General features: G+C 37.3%; 1 protein-coding gene across 1 annotated transcript in view; it reads left to right on the forward strand.

Annotated features, from left to right (window-relative positions):
• The window catches only part of LOC127423078 (cadherin-12-like), a 237,542-nt gene that overhangs the window by 74,822 nt on the left and 142,470 nt on the right, over positions 1–20,250 (forward strand). The window lies entirely within an intron of this gene.

Consider the following 20,250-nt stretch of genomic DNA (forward strand, 5'->3'; position numbering starts at 1 on the left):
TCAGCAGTTACAGAAATACTCAAATCAGCCCGTCTGGCACCAACAATCTTGTCACAGTCGAAATCACTGAGATCACATTTTGTCCCCATTCTGTTGGTTTATGTGAACATTAATTGAAGCTCCTGAACCATATATGCATGATTGTATGCATTGCACTGCTGCCAACTGATTGACTGATTAGATAATCGCATGAATAAGTAGGTCCATTAAAGAAAGAAAGTCATACAGGTTTGGAACGACATTAGGGTAAGTAAATTATGACATCATTTTCATTCATGGCTGAACTATCCCATTAATAAAAAACAACCACTTAGACATAAAAGTGCCCTTAGTTGAAGAAACACCCAGAACCCATTTCTATTATAGCCATAATGGCAATCATCTGCCTGTCAGCAGAAATCAGCCAGACTGCAGGGGTGATAAAGACACGACCCTCCTCTATTCTGTCTCCTTATTCTAAGCCCCTTAGAGAATAAAAGTGCTGTGCGACACTCCACTGAGCCCTATTTAAGACCTGCTGCTAACTGCTCTCAATTTGATGCCTGGGCACCTTTATTTACCCACGCACCTCCACAATACAAATTCAACTGGCTTCTTTTTCTCTGCCCCAGAAATGTGATTGTTGCTGCCTCTGGATGGAATATATTTATGTTGTTTTCTTTTCTGTTCATTCTTCATAATCATGCAAATCAGATCAGGGTCAAGTAAATGCTAAAGAGTATCATGGGGTCTCACCGCAGCCCCTTAGGTAGGTTGTCTGAAGCTATTTTCATAAGCTTTTCATTTATATTGTGACCTTAAGTCATACAATACACAGGCTACCATTATTACCTCTCTATTCAGATCTTTGGCCCACGCACTCAGATCTCTCTCATTGCACATCAATAAATCTCCAGATAGAGTATCTCCTTTGTATGCTAACAATGCTTTCATCAAAACCGTACTGCTCCGCATTGATTGAGATTATGGAATGCCAACTAGACTCCAATTACAACCAGTGTTTGGAAGCATGCAAATATTCACTTAAGGAAAGTTTGTCATTTGAGCTTGGAAAAACTTTAAGATTTAGATTAGATATACTGACACAGTGGGGTTGAAAAGTCTAAGACAAACAAATCACTTTAATTGTTATGTTACTGTTTAATACAATTTTGAGGAAACTGACTGTAAGGGGGTTCAGTGGAAAGGAGGAGGCGAGAACCGGCTTAATAATATAAATAATAATTTAATGAACAACTTAAACACAACACACAACCAAAAACACACAACTAAAAACACACAGTACAGCTGCCTGCAATTCTCTCTCTCTCAAACTGTCGTCCCCGGCCGCCTTTATCCCTCACGCGCCCCATCAGGCTGATTGGGGACTGGGTGTGTCTCATTCCAGCCCGGCCCTGCCCTCCTCAGCTCTACACTGACAAACTGGTATCTGATCACAGCACCAAAACGTGGTATCAATAATTGATTTAACCAGAAACTATAGTGTCATAATAGTAAATGTGAGATGAAAACCAAACACCATTCTGTGGTGCTTCTATGACACTTTCATATCACAAGTCACAAAAGTGATAGAATACATGCTTACCAATCAAAGTGAACTCTTAAATATCAAGAACCGAGACACAAAGTAAAAAGCTGCAGCAGATGACCAGTAATAGGACTAATTAATAGCAAATCGAAACATCCAGCTAAAGGACATTTCTCAAAGAAACATGAGTAAAATTTTGCTTGTTCCATCAATTATAATCTCTGCTTGGTCATTTGGCATGTGCTGAAACAGAATAAAAAATGTCCCTGGCATCGTAGTTCATATGAAGAGATTTGTTGTTGTGCTAAGAAGATAACTTATTCTAGTTACAGGCAAAAGATTAGAAGTCACTTTTTCACAATGAGGATCCAGTCATTACATACATTTACAAATGCTTTCAATAGTCGAAGAGAGTTTAAAACAACAGATACTTACAATATTGTGTTGAAATTCATCTACCAATAAAAAATAAAATAAAAAATAATAAAAATAATCATTCTCTGAAATTTACAAAGTATGGTTACTCAGTATGGAGTTTATGGCTATATGTGCTTGTGAAAGACTATGATCCAATGGGACCAAGTGGGAAAACAATGATTCAGATTGAGTGTTTCTATTAAGTAAAGTGTTGCAAATTATCACAATTACCATTTGCTTGGAAAGTGCTCTTAAGGGAGAGCACGAGTGGAACAGTTCTTTTCAGGCAGCCTAATGAAGCTTCTTATTTAACAGGAATCAAATGTAGCAAGAGGGAGAATCAGGCATACGAATGATATATCAGCTCGGAAGAATTAATTTCCTTCTTTCTAATATAAGTTTACAACAAGGCACACTTGCACAGTTAAAAACCACTCCCTTTACCTCCTCTATATCATTCAGAGCATCTCACGATGCGCTTCACATTTTTGCATGCATTGAAAAAAATGTCATTAAAGTGAACACACGTTTATTGCCAAACATAAAATTGGCCCCATTTGGGAAATTTGATTAAAAAATAAATAAAATAAAAAAATGATGACATAAAAAATTAACAAACCAACAGGCACAACATAGTGATCAACTATCCCAGAGAAAAGCAATGACTGCCCACTTTTTTTGTGTACTTGCAAGACTATGCACTTTATTTTATTTTATTTTAGAAGTGGCTGACTTCTCATCCCATGAAGCATTGCAAAGGCTGTAATCCAATCATTAACAATTCAATATAAAACAATTGACTAAAAGTACACTCGCTGATCACTGTACACCTACTTATTCATGCGATTATTTAATCAGCCAATTGTGTGGCAGCAGTGCAGAGCATAAAATCATGCAGATACGATTTGCGTGAGAAGTGCTTCTTGTACGTGTTGCCACTTATGTAGATAATTTCAGATTAGTCACTTGTGAAGTTATATTTCAGTAAGGATGCTGCCTTACTGCAAGATAGCTCACTAGGTTTTGGAACATGAGCCAATCAGCTGCCTTTCTCTTTTCTTGTAAGGTATGCACAACTGTAGACCACACTTACATACTGTATAAGGCTAGATACTGTACAGCAGATAATAGTGCCAAACCTCTTCCTGTCTACTCTGATGCTCAATGTTAACGCAACATTGCTGCAGGAAGAGGCCCCATTGCTCCACAATGCTTTGTGGATTCAGCCTTTGAACTGATATCAAAGGACTCATAGCTTATGTTCAGGACAAAGAAGGTTTCAGCCCCATAAATGATGTGTCATTGCCGCTAGTGTTGTTTAAGGCTGCAGGGTTTTCAAATTCCTCTGTCTGCACTGATAGTTTTCTCACTGATCTCTCTCTCCCTCGCTGCCTCTCTTTCACTTTGCATGTCTATCCCGCTCTTATGTCTTTCTCCGAGAGTCCTTTCTGATGTCCGACCAGAGCTTGGACTTCTAGATCAGAGTGTCTAACACCAGGGGCTCCCAACCTGACATGTGCTTCTGACTTGCTTTTAGAATGTTAAAAGACACACAGCTCTAGATTTGATGTGCGGATATGCACATTCGTTTTCAGTTGCCATGTATTTAAAAAACAACAACAACAAAAAAATGGTCTACGAAACTCGTATATGTGACAGGCATCAGGAAAATATAAAGTTTAGATTTTTGAAGCCATTTTTGAACTGTCAAATTATGTTCATCTCTCCTATGTGCTTGCATCATAGGCACCTATTCTTGGCAGTGAAGCCTGGCACTCTCCCACAGGACTTTGCTGACATATCTCTGCTCTTCCAAGCCTGCGGCCATCTCTGTCTGCGTTTTCACACTCGCTTTGTCTTCGGGGGGTAAAGGAGAGTTCATATCTGTGATGTTATGGGAGATCCACTGTTATACAGCAGGGTAGAACAAGCAGAGGTAGATCATGGAGAGCTGACAAGCAGATTGAATCATGAGATTCAAATATGAATAATTCTGAATATTTAATTAAATGAATAGAAACTGCTCCTACAAAATCAGAGAAGCTTAGAACAGTGAAAGTTTAAAGGGATTGTTTACCCAAAAATAAAAATGATCTCATTATGTTCTCACAGTACTCATGCACCTCTTTTCCATACAAATACATGTTTTAGGCTCATTCATACATAGAAACCACACAACAAGCACAAAAAACAAAAAAACAAACAAACAAAAAAAAAACACCATTAAAGTAGTCCATACGATTTGTGCACTATATTCCAACTGTTCTCAAGTCATGCGTTAACTTTGTGTGGAACAGACTGAAATTTAAGCCATTATTCATTAGTATTCTTCCCCTCTGCTGAAACTCTGAAATGTCAGATTCAAAAATGGCCTCAACGGATGATTTCAATGGATCGTGCTAAGTTTGATGTCATTGATGACAAATTGCCATTGGATTGCCATTCTTGTGTGCGTCCTAACCAAATGTGATGCTTAAGTTTGAATATGCAAGATGGAGAGTGAGATTTGAGAGCTATGACCTTCTAACCGTTCCTCACACAAAGCTACTGTTTGACTTCAGATGTTTATAGTTCTTTTATGATATTTTTTGGTACTGTTTGTAGCTTTACAGCTTTGGCCATCATGGACTGTCATTGTAGAGCTGTATAAAGGTTTTTCAAATAATTATCCTTATTTGCTCTTGCTCCACAGAGAAAATAAGTGGGTAAATGACTTTATAATGACTAATTGACTGAACTCTTCCATACATAACCAACGAAATCTCATGAGAATTCATAGGCATTGTTACGTAAAGCGTGATTCTTGCACATGTACAATTGCTTATGTTTGGAAACGTAAAATGATGTCATATGTACATATTGACAAAATCTAAAACTTAAATCATTTTGTGTATGGATAACTTTAGAGATGTACAAATGTTTACAAATCCTTGTTGAATCCATGAATATTTAATTAATCGGTTGATTTTAATGTATGTATAATCAATAAGATTAATTAAGTCTCCAAAGCCATCACTTTTATTTCAACAGTAGATGCATTTACCTTATTTTACATTATTAGAAAGTATTATAGGTTTTACCCTGTTCTGTGTGATTTCTGGTGCCATATTCAACACGTTTCAAATGATTGTCATTTGAACTAATACTAAACTTTAAAATATTAAAATAAATAACAATTCTGTAATTGTTAATTAAAGATGTTTTTTTTTTTTTTTTTTTTTTTTTTTTTTGCCATGGGACACAAAATTAATTTTCAGAATACGCTGTTGCCATAAAATACACCTCGAAAGTAATCCATTCTTTTCATGCATTATAATCCAGTTCTTCAGAAACCATATGATTGCTCTGTGTGAGGAATAGTTTTATTTGATAAACTTCATCTCTGTAGCGAGTATATTTATAAATGAATGCCTCAAGAAGCATTACAAAAATGGTTTTACTCAGTGATGCCAAATGCTCAATGGCTCTTGCATGTCTTGTGACCAGTTGCAACATGCCATAAATATGACTGACTTCATGTAGAATATATTAAACTATTAAATGAAAGATAGTAGGAAAGAGAAAAGGCAGATGAATATACAATGACGTATATATATATATATATATATATTTATATATATACGTAACTACATTTATTGTCATTGTATATTCATCTGCCTTTTCTCTTCCCTATTATGTTTGGAGAAAAGAAGAGAATAAATTCATGTGTTGCTACAGCACTACAGTGGAATGGAGTTCTAGGGACATTTGGGACATTTCAGTGACAGACATGATTGGCATTTAATCCAGTCTGCCTGAGGTCTCTCTTGGGATTAAACTCCATCCGTGTGGGTTAGTTTTCCCTCCTTTCCCCTGCCTCTTGCCCAGGACCAAGCTTAGATGGAGGACATGCATGGACAGGGAGTTGAGGCCACCAGCACAAAGCTGCAGGCAGTTGTTCCAGATGGCTGGCTGGTTAATAGTAAGCTTAGCTTGAGGTTTGAGTCACTCAAACACCCGGTTCTCTGGTGGGTACATCATCGACAAACCTTGACAGAGAAAAGCTCCTGATCCCATAGTGTTTACGAAGCAATATCTTATTGACTAGAACATAAAGCAAATGAGTTGAAGGGCAAACAGTGTATGAAAGACCCTGGAAAACAATCCATGCTGCTTTTGGATCCAGAGGACTCTTGCCTCAGACAGTTTATCAGAGATACATTTTGCTGCACTTTTCCATCTGGTGGGAACCATGGGTTCCTCTAGTAGCCAAGTGTGCTAAAAAAAAAAAAAACAATCATCCTAGCAGCATGGAAGTCTCTGGAAATGCTGAGGAGAGCAATGCGCGCTGAACAGAGGAAAGGTCAGCCAATATAAAGGTGCTCCTGTAGCTCAAAAGATAGAGCATGGCACTAACAATGCCAAGGTTGTGGGTTCAATTACAAGTGGAACACACACTCATAAAATGGTCATTCTGTGTCATCTTTACCAGAGGTCCCCAGCTCAAAATTTAGTTTTAGATATTTATTATTTTTCTGGAGAATGAAATACTGTAGATGCGTTATGATGAGATCCAACATATTAAATAAAAAAGTTTGAGTGCCTATAACCCTTGTTTTTCTTGTCCGTCAACCCAAAAGTTGAAGTTTAAATAAAGTTGAAAATAAAAATACCTTTATTTATTCACAATATCAAAAACTTGATTTTCGAGAGTCCAAAAATACACTATTATTAAGAATAAGTGATTAATGTTTCTCATCAGTTAGTACAATCCTTATGTCTAGTTTATTTTTGTTTTTTTTGTAGACCCCCCTTTACAAAATAATGGATTACTAAGTAAATATTGATCCATGACATACAAAAATTCATAAAAACAAATAATAATAAAAAAAAAAACCCAAAATAAAAATGGCTTTTGGTAAAAGCATCTACCAAATACATTAATGTAAATGCAGTATATCAGTGTCTGATTTTGTATTTTATTTTTATTATGGTTTAATATTTTTATTAATTTTCAGGGGCATTATTATTATTATTTTTTTTTTATTATTTATTTATTTTTTATTTTTTTCAAGAGGGCACTCATTTATATAGCTGTAAATAATGCACAATATTACATGACACATAAACACTCAAAAAACATTTTAATATGTGACCGGACCTGTTGTGTAGCTCTCTACTGTCTACCATCACAACAGTTTTTTATATAATTGTAATTTCAAGTTTTGGAGTTGTTGTGAGTTGTTTTCAGAACTGAGTTTAGGTTTTCCATTAAACATCCCTTCAAATAAGCTTAACATTTAACAACACCTGCCTCTGAGACTGAGAATACACTTGACAGGTTTAAACCTGATACTTTGATAACTAGGCGGATAGGCAATACGTTTACTTACTAGATGTATCTGCACATTAAGCTGGAACAGAAGAGAATATTTTAGCTTTAAATATCAGAGGCATTTTTGTCACTTTTGGTGGCTTTTGCCTCAAGCCCTTGTTGATTTCTGTCCATGCAATATACCCAGAGGAGAGGCACCATGCCACGTTTGAGCCCATCTGGCTGATATGCAATATTTTGTAGTAAATCTGTGAGATTGCAGGGGTGACAAACTAACTGGATCTTCAGTATTTTGTTATAGCTGTTATTGTTGCTTCCCAAGTATCGACCACATAATCATGTACAGCAACTTGTTTCAACAGATCCAGGTGCACACATTGATCACTCCCCATAATATAAATATTAATTATCACATGTGTCACTCAAACGGACAGCACCACAAAGACATAGAAGTGGACCATGAAAATGTGGGAAAATGAACAAATACTTTCTGATGATTCAGCATCAAAGAGGCCAAGTGAGAAAGCCTATGGAATTCCTGGCTGTGATTAAGGTGTGGTCAGGTGTGATAGCCTTTGCCCTGAGCTTGGCACTGCCATTCGCTAGTATGCAGCTTGAATGATCAAACTGAGAGTTGCTTTGAATCGGCTTCACCGCATGCATCTCTGTTGTGCCGCAACTGGGTTCACTGACTTCTTAGTCTCCCTCGGTTTAATTCATGAGACCTTTCTTGATAATTTATTTAGCTGAGTCCAGTACACACTTGTTGTTCGTCTATTTTATTACCACTTTCCATCTTCATTTTCTCTCCCTGTCCATATATACAACACCTATTTCTCTTTTCACAGTATTTGTCCTATATTTCTTTCTTCTGAAGTCTTGGCTTCAAGGTATTCTTCTTGTGGTGCTGCAGTGATAAACAACTACTGGATTACTGCATGCTTTCTAAGTGTATCAGGTACCCAGATGCTGAGAAAAGAAAGAAAGAAAAAGAAAGAAAGAAAGAATGAAAGAAAGAAATGATGAAAGAAAGAAAAGGAAGAACATGAAGGAAGTAAATTAATTAAAAGGAAAGAATAAAGGAATGAAAAAAGAAAGAAAAAGAAAGAAAGAAAACTAGGAAGGAAAGAAGAAAGGAAGAAAACAAAGGGAGAAAATTAATGGATAAAGAAAGAAATAAAGAAAGAAAAATAGGAAGGAAAGTATAAAGGAAGAAAACAACGTAAGGGAGAAAATGAATGGAGAAAGAAATAAAGAAAGAAAGAAAGATAACTAGGAAGGAAAGAAGAAAGAAAGGAAGAAAACAGGGAGAAAATGAATGGATAAAGAAAGAAAGAAAGAAAGAAAGAAAACTAGGAAGGAAAGAAGAAAGGAAGAAAACAATATAAGGGAGAAAATGAATGGAGAAAGAAAGAAAGAAAGAAAGAAAGAAAGAAAATTAGGAAGGAAAGAAGAAAGGAAGAAAACAATATAAGGGAGAAAATGAATGGAGAAAGAAAGAAAGAAAGAAAGAAAGAAAGAAAGAAAGAAAGAAAGATAACTAGGAAGGAAAGAAGAAAAAGAAAACAGGGAGAAAATGAATGGATAAAGAAAGAAAGAAAGAAAACTAGGAAGGAAAGAAGAAAGGAAGAAAACAAAGTAAGGGAGAAAATGAATATATAAAGAAAGAAAGAAAGAAAGAAAGAAAGAAATACATCAGAGGGTAGTTCACATTCTTTGCCATTCTGCAAGTAAACAGTTTGTTGGTAAATCAAAAGGGACAAATTCTTCAACAGTGAAACTAGTGTGTTCTCCTCAGTAATTACCTGGCTACAGTGGTAAATAGCTGCAACTCACAATTCATGTTGATCGGAGCAAAATTACAATGTGGAGAGACTTGCAGAAGTAGGGGGAATGTTGTGGAATGGAATTTGGGTGAAGACCAAGAAATGGAATCGAGTGTGACAACAGCCTAAAGACAAAATCATTCATTTTAAACTGCAGCTAAATGTGAATATGAACAGCATTTATGTTTTCCACCTGTTTGCATGTAAACTACATCTTAGACAAGTTTATTGATGACATATTAGTTAGTAAGGCCATTTTACTGACCTGTCTGTTGACCCTTTTTGAGAAGGAAAGGTTAAATACGATTTTGCTTCTCAGTAATATGTTTGTAAGTTCGCAGCAAGGTGAATTATGCACACACTTTTCTGCCATAATACTTTTCCCCAGAGTAAATTATGAGTTACCTGGACTGAACAGATTTATGGAGGGCCTCTCCTCAGAGAAGGAAGAATGCATTATTTATCTAACAATGTTATTCAGACAGGGTCCAAAATTAACTGTGCTACATCTGCCAATGGCAGGTGCTGTTTTTGCATCATATACTGTATATGTTTGCAACAGTATCTGGCTTTCCATCCAATTATTAGCATTTTTGGAAATTGCACATAAGAATGGAAATGGAAATGGAAATGCTTGATATGCAAATAAACTCTCAAATTTAGCTTAAAATTTAATGCGCTAGGCAGAGGTTGATTTTCTAAAGTTTTGCATTATTTAAAATGCGCATTAAAGTGATAGAATTAGTTTATTCTCAAAACGATGACGTGTTTTGACCATTTGTGCACGTGTCATGACAGTGTGATAGCTTGATGTGACTGGCCCAAAAAAATGTCAGATCTTGGCATACAATTCTTCAAACATAACCCTTGACATTCGAAATCAGATATCAAGTATCAGATGTTACACTTATTCTGTGGCGTCTTCTGGGAGAATTTAATGAAACGAAGTACAGCTGCTCCATCGTGATAAGGCGGCTCCCTCCAAAAAATGTGCATGACGTAGTGAATGGAAACGTGCAACATTCATATTTTATTTAGATGAATGTTTAGAAATGCACTCAAAAAATGCTAAACATTTAGATGGAAACCCAGCTAGTGATGATCCAGTGAACTGCACTTGTCTCAAAAATCTGAAGACCACTGATTTTGACAAATCAACACAATAAAAATATCTGCACGTCCACATCTATCGTTGAGCGTTAAATAGATTCCTGAATAAGGCCTTCGACCAGATGAGCTCCATCCCTCTTTTTTCAGCTGCTTATCAGTTAATCATGTTTACGACAGGCCTGACAACTAATAACTTTCCTAGGGAGTTTCATCTCTCGCCTCTTAATTGTTGGCGGCAGCTCGGCGAGCCATATGCTCGCTGATTATTGAAGGTGATGAGAACGGGGAACATTCAGGCAACTCCAGGCAACACTCAGGGAATGCTGTCAGGCCCAGGCTCTGTGTTATCGGGGGCCAACATGCGGGTCAGGGCTCCAAATGCAAGGTTTGACACATGCTAATGAAACGCTCGCTCATCAAGTATGCGGCTCAACGCGGCCCGTTGAAATGACTATCAGAGTTTTTCGGACTCTCTTGGAACTGTGGGAGCAGTCATATCCCATTATGTCAGTGCAGAATAAGCGATGACCCTTACCGTCACGTGGACGACCCAAGCCCTGACAGCTTGTCTTGATCACAAGCACAGGTGGAAGAGGAAAAAGGGAGGGGAAGAAAGCTGGCTGAAAAGTGTTGACTGTTAAGCAACATCTTGCGGGTATAAATAAGTGAGGAAATGCGGCATAATCTTGATACAGTCATCTCTCCTGTGTGTGCTCCAGTCAGTGGAATTAGCCTTAGACAATGTGATGTCAGCGAGATGAGGGCTAATTTAATTAGTCTGACTATTGCTTACATAATTATGTGACTTATAATCAATTTAGAAGGGAGCTTTGAAAAGCAGACAGTAGTCTCAGCCTTAGACGGCACACCCACTGACTGTCTGAGGCATATTGCACACAAAACTACACTTGTGAAAGTTGCACTCTCCAAACAGATTGCCCAACAACAACACAACATTTTGATCATTCATATGAGATGGTGAAATCGTAAGATATCGTACGACTTGGCTTGTACAATAAAGGTATGAATTTTATTCCCAAAGAGACCAACCAATCAAAAAACAGAATATCAAATTGATATGATGCAGGCATCCAATTTTAGCTAGTCTCCTATTCAACCCAAAGGAAACGTCTGTGAACAAATTTGGTTACTCATTCCATGTTTATGTTTGCAATGCAAATGACTGATGTACAGTTGTGCTCAAAAGTTTGCATACCTTTGGAGAACTGGTAATATATGTACCATTTTTAAAGAAAACAAGAGTGAGCAGGCAAAACACATTTATTTTATTTCTAATGGGATTCATATTCAAATGTAGGTTATAACAGAATGGCACAATCATAAAACAAAACATGGCAACAAAGAAAAAAATGAAATGACCCCTGTTCAAACGTCTGCATACCCTTAGTTCTTAATACTGTGTATTGCCCCCTTTAGCATCAATGACAGCGTGCAGTCTTTTGTAATAGTTGTCTATGAGGCCCCAAATTCTTGCAGGTGGTATAGCTGCCCATTCGTCTTGGCAAAATGCCTCCATGTCATGCAAAGTCTTTGGTCATCTTGCATGAACTGCACGTTTGAGATCTCCCCAGAGTGGCTCGATGATATTAAGGTCAGGAGAATGTGATGGCCACTCCAGAACTTTCATCTTTTTCTGCTGTAACCACTGGAGGGTCAACTTGGCCTTGTGCTTAGGGTCATTGTCGTGCTGGAAAGTCCAAGAGTGTCCCATGTGCAGCTTTCGTGCAGAAGAATGCAAATTGTCTGCCAGTAAATCATCTTGCCATCAATTTTCACAAGATTCCCCATGCCTTTAGAGCTCACACACCCCCAAAACATCAGTGAGCCACCACAATGCTTCACAGTGGGGATGGTATTCTTTTCACTATAGGCCTTGTTGACCCCTCTCCAAACATAGCACTTATGGTTGTGACCATAAAGCTCTATTTTGGTCTCGTCACTCCAAATTACAGTGTGCCAGAAGCTGTGAGGCGTGTCAAGGTGTTGTCAGGCATATTGTAACCGGGCTTTTTTGTGGCATTGGTGCAGTAAAGGCTTCTTTCTGGCAACTTGACCATGCAGCTCATTTTTGTTCAAGTATGGTCATATTGTGCTCCTTGAAACAACCACACCGTCTTTTTCCAGAGAAGCCTGTATTTCTCCTAAGGTTACCTGTGGGTTTTTCTTTGTATCCCGAACAATTCTTCTGGCAGTTGTGGCTGAAATCTTTCTTGGTCTACCTGACCTTGGCTTGGCATCAAGAGATCCCCGAATTTTCCACTTCTTAATAAGTGATTGAACAGTACTGACTGGCATTTTCAAGGCTTTGGATATCTTTTTATATCATTTTCCATCTTATAAAGTTCCATTACCTTGTTACGCAGGTCTTTTGACAGTTCTTTTCCACTCCCCATGGCTCAGTATCTAGCCTGCTCAGTGCATCCACGTGAGAGCTAACAAACTCATTGACTATTTATACACAGACACTAATTGCAAGTGAAAAAGCCACAGGTGTGGGAAATTAACATTTAATTGCCATTTAAACCTGTGTGTGTGTCACCCTGTGTGTCTGTAACAAGGCCAAACATTCAAGGGTATGTAAACTTTTGATCAGAGCCATTTGGGTGATTTCAGTTATCATTACGATTTAAAAAGGAGCCAAACAACTATGTGATAATGAATGGCTTCATATGATCACTATCCTTAAAAAAGTAATTTTGCATGATCAGTCATATTTTCAAAATCAGTGCCAAAATTTCACAATTTCTGCCAGGGTATGCAAATTTTTGAGCACAACTGTATGTCCATAACATGTTATATGTTTCCCTCGTCGCATTCCAAACCCTGATGTGTTCTTTCTTCCGAGGTACACAAAAGTTATTTTCCTATTAAACTCATAGTTAGATTTTGGGTTTGGGTAAAGGGTTAGACTGGTTATAGGTTAAGGTTTGGGGTTAAACTTAATAAAAAAATTAAATTTAAATTAAATTTAAATTAAAATAAAGCTTAATAACATTCTTTTATTGGTTCATTTATTTTTCTCTATGAGAGTAAAAGTCATACATTTTTGTATGAGCCAACTCGTACATTTTATTACAATTTTGCCATCGTTATTAGGCTGGGTTGTTTTGGCAAGTCTACCATGAAACTAAACATTGTGCTGATATTATGAGAGCTTGGAAAATGTAATCACTGGATTTGTCAAAGTTTGCCAGATTTGAGGCTTCACATCTTTGAAAGATATACAGAGTTTTGTTTGAGACACTTGCACAAGCGGAACTGTCTATAAAATAATAACTTATTGCGGACAGACTGAGATTCTAATTACAAAGTCTATACACATTGCAACTAATCTTTGCAGTTTTTTGTGTACAAATGTTTGCTGACATGTCTGCATCTTAATATCTAGCCTTTTCCTCACTGGTCTATTATTGTTGTGTGATTTTGTTTTCAGATAAACCCATCCTAAGTGCAGTGCCGGTCCTCCTTATAGGCAAACTAAGCAAGCTGCATACGGTGGCCCCCACACAAAATGTTTGCTTATGGCTACCAAAAGGCTAGGACCGGCACTGCCTAAGTGATACATAAAAACTTAAAGAACTGTGCTTGATCGCTTATCTCACAGACAGTCTCTTCCTATCTAAGTGGACAGTTCCGGTCCAGAAAAAGCAGCAAAGTGGACCAGACTTTATTCCAAAAGTCAAAAGTCTTGCCATGTGAGACTGTGGAGAGAACTAGTCCAGATTGTAGAAACCTCTTCAGCTGTAATGTTATGGTGTAGTAGAATATTAAGATACAGTATATACTGATTCTTCAACGCAACCTACTTGATGTTCTTCTCAGAATAATGAATCAATACATACCATATTAAGTTTACTGGAAATCCAACTTTTCAAACTTTGGAGCTTCACTGTTTTGTTTCTAGAGACCTAATTTAATGTTCTGCTGCATTTCAGAGTAAATATTTTAGATAATTCCATAAATATGTGAAAAAAAATATTGGGCGGATCAGAGAACATCTCCAAGGACAAAAACAGAGTTCTGGTTGGATCAGTATTTTTAGTCTGGTTCACGCCTTCTCAGACTGGCAAATTTAGGTTAGGTAATTTGCTCAGACCCACCAACTCTAATTAAATTCAAATCATCAAATGGACTCCAGCAGAAGGGGTTGGTTTTCCTTGAACTCTGTTTAATCCAATCATTTAATTGCTTAACAGGATCAATCATGGAGCCTTAATTATCCAAAATGTCCAGATGTGTTTAAGTCATTCACGTTATGGAGATTGGACAAAACGTAATGGAGTCTGGCAGTCTAGGGATGTTTGGGAATTCATCTACGTCTCCTTGAAATGCAGTCTGAATGTGTTTCCTCTCTTTCTTTCCTCTTTTTCCTTTGTCCTCCTCCCCACTTTGTACCATTTTTGCTGCAAGATCAGTCAGTGAAAGGACTGGCAGTATTTTAAATGAAATGGCTCATTCTGCCATTTTATGCTGCTTAAAATTTGACACACCACTTTCAAAAGTGGTATGACCCAAATTACACTGGCCTCTGGTTGGACCAAATGCATTTTGAGTGAATGACTGGTCTAGAGCTGCAGAGGCGATTCTGTAATTGAGTGAAATTCAGAGTATCTTAGGACTGCAAGGACTGCAGTAGTAGTGAGATCTGAATTTCACAGGTGTCAAACTGCTCAGATGAGTTTGACTTTAGGTCACCTCAGTCTATGCTGAAGTGACAGAGGTTCCTAAACTGCTGATGTATACCGTGTCCATTCAGTGGAACCAAGGGCGTACAGTAGGTTTGGTTTACACATTGGTAGGGACATTTTAAAATCAAACAAACAGATATGCAATATGTTTTCGCCTACAAAGTGAAATTGGCTTTTACAGCTGATCAGTATTTATGCGTGGATCTATCCATCTATCTGTCCATCTACCTGTCTGTCCATCTGCCTGTCTGTCTATCTATCTATCTATCTATCTAATTCATCATCCATTTATCGATTAATTCATCCATTTATTGATTCATCCATAAATTGATTGATTCATCCATCATCCCTCTATCCATTTATCCACTCATCTATCTATCAATCCATCCATCCATATATCTATCATCTACCAGTTCATTTATCCATCAGTTTAGCCACTCATCCATTAATGTAGTGTATCTATGATCTACCAATATATAAGCTATAGATATTAAATACGTTTTCGCCTATAGAGTGAAATTAGCTGTTACAGCTGATCAGTATTTATGCGTGTATCCATCCATCTATCCATCCATCCATCCATGATATCTATCCATCCATCTATAAAGGCATTTTTAATTTCTTTATATGCAGTGTGGAATGTACAGTATGTACCATCATGATCTTTCATTGGAGGATGTACAGAATACATACAGTATGTACAATTTTACTTCATAGGGGTGACTGTGGATGTTTTAATTGCTCCTATCTAGACAGGACACACACATATCTATGAACATATGAGGAAAGTAAACCATTCCATTCCTGTTTTCATTCTTTGTTCATCCACAGTGTGGTGAATACTAAGCATACAGTTCATAGTACATTACATATGAAATATGTAATCTAAACTGATTTAAGCAAGCAAATTTTATTTGGCAACTCAAATGGAACCTGCATACTAAGAGCCTAAACGTACTGCAGTGATTTTATAACCTTTGCTTAAATTTATGACTCTGAATCAGTTTAGTTTCTTACATTTATTTCTTGATTAGAACAGGCAGGTTAAATTTCACCACCCCTCTCTTGCTCAATACGGACCTGTTTGAAGTGTCTCTTTGATTTCATTTGGCTTTAAAAAAGGGCTGAGAGCTTTCAGGGATAAGAAGTCAACTGCTTTCTCCATCATCACTTCCCACTTTAGGAGTATCTAGTCTGGCAAGCTTGGAGAGATACTCTTCATTTGGCCTCATCTGTTCACTCCTGGTGCGCAAACAAGACCAGATCTATTGTGTGCTATCTGGGAGACCTGGCAAGCCTGTCTTACTGCTTACACTTGATGCTGCCAAACTGCCACTGGGTGGTAGCAGGTGGGGTTCAGAGCTGCCCAACCGATAAGCACACTGACCTGGACGCAAACAGCTAGATCAATCCTGCAGCCAATGGAGGGGCAAGAAGCACTGAAGCATAACAGCGAATTATTGGGTTGGCATCGGAATGAAGCAGGAGATGTGATGGCTAACAATACTTAAAATGCTCAAAACCATGATCTTACAGAAGAACCGGATTTACGGGATCGATGAGGTGATGATCACATGTCACAGAGCACAGGTATTGCTGTGATGTACAGTACTTCTGTATAGCATAACATCAAGAGGTAGAGGAGATTGTGGTTTACTGGAACACTGGGAGATACAGGTATAGGAAGACTTATTATAATGTTTGCAAGGCAGAAGTATAATCATATTAGGCAAACATGGTTAGTTTGTTCTAAATCCCTAAACGAAAGTATTCAAATTCTGCAATTAATTCAGCCCAAAACGCTTAATGTAAAGACTCCATTCAAACTTTATTTTGAAGATAATTTTAGCCTCAGGTGTGCTATCTATTTGCTTTCCAAGAGCAGTTCACACAGGATGTGTTCTTGCATCCATCTGTGCTATTTTTAAAAAGATATCTTACACAAAAACTAAAAACTAAATATGTTGTAATTTACACCCTCATGTTGTTCGAAACTCCAATGACTTTCTTTCTTTCTTGGAACACAAAAGAGGATGTTAGGTAGTATTTTAGACTCAGTCACCATTCACTTTCATTATATGGAGAAAAAAAAAAAAAAAATGCAATGAAAGTGAATAAGATATTTTAGGTTTTTGGAACAGAGCCAAGAATCCAAGTTTGTGGGAAGGAGTCCAAAGGAGATGTCACATATTTCACATATTTTCTTATTTATATTTATGATCAGTGACCTATACACAGTGCTGAATCTTACATTTGTATTCTTAATTTTATGTTACACTCAAAAAGAACAAAAAAGTGGTGTCAGATTTTATGTAATCAGTGCTTGAGAGACCAACTGCAAGGCAATAACAATCCTGTGACTCTTTGCATTTTAGGCCTATATTTATTTTTCCTTCCATAAATTGTCAGAACTGAAAATGCTAAAGCAGTGTTGAAGTGCCTTTGGCAGCCATATTGCAATATATGACTCTCCACGTTCCATGAGTCCAAAATTATGGCCATTTGCTGTGTTTGCTTTGTTTCTGATCTTGGACGTCCCGTGGTCCATTTAAGCCAAAATACAGTTTTATGACCTGACAAATACAGCTAAAATTTTTATTTGCGATTTTTATTTTTGGGCAACCAAAGTGCTTTGTCCTTACTCTGACAAACAAATTGATTGATTAAATTACCTTCTTATCATGGTAATTTAGGAAAGTGACATGTCTCTTAGAACACTTTCATGGCCAGAGATGCTCAGATAGCTTGTAACCACTAGCTCGTTAAAATGCTTGATGGATACAAGCAATAATTGCAAGCTGCTTCTTGTGACAACTTATATGTTAAATTGCTGCTGACTCTAATGGAATTGCTTTTCGCTAACAAAGTGACAAACATCATTCTGAACATGATATGAAGTGATCATTATTCACAGCTAATGTTCTCTCATCTTTAGTGGTGAGCTGAACACACTGAAGTGTGTGAGGGTGTCAAAGTAACTTCTCAAGTCAACATCTAAAAACAAATATCTAAGCCTAAGGTTTGTTAATGTGTTTACAGTTTTGTTGTCTCATATCATTTTAAAGGCATAGAAAATTCTGGCACAGTTGACTTACCCTTGTGATGTTCCAAACCTGAATGACTTTCTTTCTTTTCTGGAAAACGAAAGAGGTTAGGCAGAATGTTAGTCTCAGACACCATTCATTTTCATTGCATCTTTTTTTTCCCCATACAATAAAAGTAAACAGTGGCCTAACATCTCCTTGTTTGTTCCATGGAAGAAAGTTATTCAAGTTTGTACCAACATAAGTGTAATTTTTATTTTTAGTTGTACAATCCACCTAAGTCAAGGGTAACAGAGTATGCTGCAACAATTTCTACTCCGAGTTGTCCATTTCCCGCTGCCCGTTCCCGCCCTGCTCACTGATAAGAGAAACCCTGCTCTGTGTTTGCTCCATGGCAAAATTTGCTCCCAACTACCACTCCACAATAAAGTTATTTCAGTTTGCTTAAATATCACAAACCTCAATGCAGAAGATGTATTAAAAGAAAAATAAATCAACAATACTAGAAGAAAAGTATAATATGTATACACTATATATGTATACAGTATATATACAGTATATGTGTGTGTGTGTGTGTGTGTGTGTATATATATATATATATATATATATATATATATATATATATATATATATATATATATATATATATAAAATCCAAAATGAATGAATAAATAAATAAAATAAATTACCAAACAAAATATTATTAGGCATTTGTATTATTTCCATTTCTTTTAGAAATACTATAGCTTATAAATAATATAAATATTTTACACATTTTTGAATCAACCCCACTTTAACTTGGCCAATGTTTGCTGAGCTTCTTCATTTTTCAAATGTAAATTTAATAAATTTTGGCACTAAAATAAATTTTGGATGGCAATTAAAGTCAAACTATGCAATATTAACAAATTGATCACACAGTGGGTGTATTAGGTCATTTAAAGTTCATTTATATTTAATGCGGGACGTAGTACAGTTAAGATGGAGATGCATTAGTTTAGAATAATGGTATGACTATTAAAAATATTTAATAGGGAAGGGAGAGAGATGTTTTGCTGATCTTTTTTTTCACATGTGAACGTATATTATTGTGTTTTCTGGAAACATGCCTTTTAAGATTCCACAACAAAACTTTGCTCGTGACAATCAACTCCCCAATTGCATTCTTCTTTGGCGTTATTACTTTTTAATACACATTTGTATTTTTTTATTACAGTTTTGAACTTAAAAAAAATAAAATAAATAAATAAATATTCAATAACAGCTATCCTTAAACCAGCCTTGTGTGGTTTGCTGGTCTTAATTTGTCTAGATGGTTTGCCTCCTGGCCTTCCAACCATACCACCATACAAATTCCCATACCTCCTCTAAATCATCAAAAGAGACCAGCCTAACCAGCTTGGCAAGTCTGGCAGACCAACTAACAGCCCTAGACTGGTTAAACCGCCTCTAAAACCATCATAAATGACCAGCTTGGCCAAGATGGGAGATAGGGGAAGAGCCAGGAATTTTTCACAGGGGTGGCCGGGCAGGGGCCAGCGATCAGTCTGTGGTGGCACAGGAATTTTCGCGCAGCACTTTCGTATCGTTGGATGGGGGTTCAAAAACAGAGGGGAGTGGATACAGTGACACCCAGGATGGAGAGGTGCGGCAACCTTGGTGTGCGCACATATTAAGTTTCCTGTGTGTTGCAGTTGTACAGAGACGGTTCCACCTCTAAAAAACGAAATTGTGACCAAGACAAAAAATGACCAAAACGGCAGTTGCAAGTGGGGTGGCCAATGGGGTTGCCAGGCTTCAGTCCATGGTGGCCACGGCCAACCCAGGCCACCCCCTAGCTCCGCCCCTGCTGGGAGACCAGCTAAAACCCTTATAATGGTATAAACCTCCTCTAAAACCATCAAAACAGACCAGCCTAACCCGCTTGGCCAGACTGGGAGACAAGGTAACCACCTTAGACTGGTTTAACGTCCTCTAAAACCATCAAAACAATCAGCCTAACCAGCCCGGCCAGGCTGAAGACCAGCTAATCAACTTAGACTTGTTTAAACCTCCTCTAAAACCATCAAAACAGAACAGTCTTACCAGTTTGGCCAGGTTGGGAGATCATCTAACCACCCTAGACTGGTTTAAGGTGATGCCCGAAGAGAAGACACACTATGAACATCAGTACATTATTAGTAGAAAGTGTATATAGAAGCCATAGTGCATTTTAGAGCATGTACAGTATTAAGCATTTATGGTCCTGTGCTTTCTCACTCAACATCCATTCAAATGCCAAAACAGAGGTCAATACAGGGTC

This window comes from Myxocyprinus asiaticus, chromosome 32 (assembly GCF_019703515.2).
Source record: "Myxocyprinus asiaticus isolate MX2 ecotype Aquarium Trade chromosome 32, UBuf_Myxa_2, whole genome shotgun sequence".
NCBI lineage: Eukaryota > Metazoa > Chordata > Actinopteri > Cypriniformes > Catostomidae > Myxocyprinus > Myxocyprinus asiaticus.